A 2,692-nucleotide genomic window follows, 5' to 3' on the forward strand; every position below is an offset into this window, starting at 1 on the left:
GGAGAGCACGTCTACTCGCCGAGAGAGAGCACGTCTACTCGCCGAGGGAGAGCACGTCTACCTCCCGCCTGAGGGAGAGCACGGGGGGGGGGGACAAAGACAGGCGGCAGCAGCTTCGGTGAACGTCACCCGGGAGGCGACCGGGGCTGTCCCGGGGCAGTCCCGGGAAGCCGGCGTCCGACACAGGGAACCGTCAGCTGCCGGACCGGGGCGAATCCCCGCGGCCACGGCAGGGGTGGGGGCTCGAAGACAGCCGGCAGCCGCTTCGGTGAACGTCACCCGGGAGGAGACTGGGGCCCTCCCGGGACCGTCCCGGGAAGACGACGTTCGGCACGAGATCCCGGCCGCGGCCGGACCGGCTCGAAGCCTCGCGGTCCCGGCAGCAGCCGGAGCCGCTCGCCGCCTGGGGCTCCCGGCCCCCTACAGATCCGGCGACTCGTTCGCGGGCGGCGGGGGGAGGCAGTGGAGGGGGTGCGGGGAGAAGCTGGCAGCGGAGGCGGAGGGGGGGGGGCTCGAAGACAGCCGGCAGCCGCTTCGGTGAACGTCACCCAGGAGGCGATCGGGGCCGTCCCGGGGCCGTCCCGGGATGCCGGCTTCCGGCACGGGGGTCCCGGCCGCGGCCGGACCGGCTCGTATCCCCGCGGCTCCGGCAGGGGGGGGGGGGGCTCGAAGACAGCCGGCAGTCGCCTCGGTGAACGTCACCCGGCCGGCGACCGCGGCCGTTCCGGGGCCGTCCCGGGAAGCCTGCGACAGGCACGGGGTCCCAGCCGCGGCCGGACCGACTCGAAGCCCCGCGGCCCCGGCACGGGGGAGGCCCAAAGACTGGCGGCAGCCGCTTCGCTGAACGTCACCCGGCCGGCGACCGGGGCCGTCCCGGGGCCGTCCCGGGATGCCGGCATCCGGCACGGGGTCCCGGCCGCGGCCGGAGCGGCTCGAATCCCCGCGGTCCCGGCAGCAGCCGGAGCCGCTCGCCGTTCGGGCTCCCGGCACCCTACGGATCCGGCGACTCGTTCGCCGGCGGCGGGGGGAGGCAGTGAAGGAGGTGCGGGCAGAAGCGGCAGCGGAGGCGGAGGGGGGGGGGGGGCTCGAAGACAGCCGGCAGCCGCTTCGGAGAACGTCACCCGGCCGGCGACCGCGGCCGTTCCGGGGCCGTCCCGGGAAGCCTGCGACAGGCACGGGGTCCCGGCCTCGGCCGGACCCGCACTGGGTGCCGCCGCCTCGGGCTCTCGGGACGGTATGGATCCGCCTACTCGTTCGCCGGCGGCGGGGGGGAGGCAGTGGAGGGGGTGCGGGGAGAAGCGGCAGCGGAGGCGGAGGGGGGGGGGGCTCGAAGACAGCCGGCAGCCGCTTCGGTGAACGTCACCCGGCCGGCGACCGGGGCCGTCCCGGGGCCGTCCCGGGATGCCGGCTTCCGGCACGGGGTCCCGGCCGCGGCCGGAGCGGCTCGAAGCCCCGCGGTCCCGGCAGCAGCCGGAGCCGCTCGCCGTTCGGGCTCCCGGCACCCTACGGATCCGCCGACTCGTTCGCCGGCGGCGGGGGGAGGCAGTGGAGGGGGTGCGGGCAGAAGCGGCAGCGGAGGCGGAGGGGGGGGGGGGGCTCGAAGACAGCCGGCAGCCGCTTCGGTGAACGTCACCCGGCCGGCGACCGGGGCCGTCCCGGGGCTGTCCGGGGATGCCGGCTTCCGGCACGGGGGTCCCGGCCGCGGCCGGACCGGCTCGAATCCCCGCGGTCCCGGCAGCAGCCGGAGCCGCTCGCCGTTCGGGCTCCCGGCACCCTACAGATCCGGCGACTCGTTCGCGGGCGGCGGGGGGAGGCAGTGGAGGGGGGTGCGGGCAGAAGCGGCCGCGGAGGCGGAGGGGGGGGGGGGGCTCGAAGACAGCCGTCAGCCGCTTCGGTGAACGTCACCCGGGAGGCGACCGGGACCGGCCCGGGAAGCCATCGTCCGGCCCCGGATCCCGGCCGCGGCCGGACCGGCTCGAAGCCCCGCGGCCCCGGCACGGGGGAGGCCCAAAGACTGGCGGCAGCCGCTTCGCTGAACGTCACCCGGCCGGCGACCGGGGCCGTCCCGGGGCCGTCCCGGGATGCCGGCTTCCGGCACGGGGTCCCGGCCGCGGCCGGACCGGCTCGAATCCCCGCGGTCCCGGCAGCAGCCGGAGCCGCTCGCCGTTCGGGCTCCCGGCACCCTACGGATCCGCCGACTCGTTCGCCGGCGGCGGGGGGAGGCAGTGGAGGGGGTGCGGGCAGAAGCGGCAGCGGAGGCGGAGGGGGGGGGGGGCTCGAAGACAGCCGGCAGCCGCTTCGGTGAACGTCACCCGGCCGGCGACCGGGGCCGTCCCGGGGCTGTCCGGGGATGCCGGCTTCCGGCACGGGGTCCCGGCCGCGGCCGGACCGGCTCGAATCCCCGCGGTCCCGGCAGCAGCCGGAGCCGCTCGCCGTTCGGGCTCCCGGCACCCTACAGATCCGGCGACTCGTTCGCGGGCGGCGGGGGGAGGCAGTGGAGGGGGTGCGGGCAGAAGCGGCCACGGAGGCGGAGGGGGGGGGGGGCTCGAAGACAGCCGGCAGCCGCTTCGGTGAACGTCACCCGGGAGGCGACCGGGACCGGCCCGGGAAGCCATCGTCCGGCCCGGGATCCCGGCCGCGGCCGGACCGGCTCGAATCCCCGCGGCCCCGGCACGGGGGAGGCCCAAAGACT

Source organism: Melanerpes formicivorus, unplaced genomic scaffold (assembly GCF_026170545.1).
Source record: "Melanerpes formicivorus ecotype bairdi unplaced genomic scaffold, bMelFor1.0.p_v2 SCAF_1434, whole genome shotgun sequence".
Classification (NCBI taxonomy): Eukaryota; Metazoa; Chordata; class Aves; order Piciformes; family Picidae; genus Melanerpes; species Melanerpes formicivorus.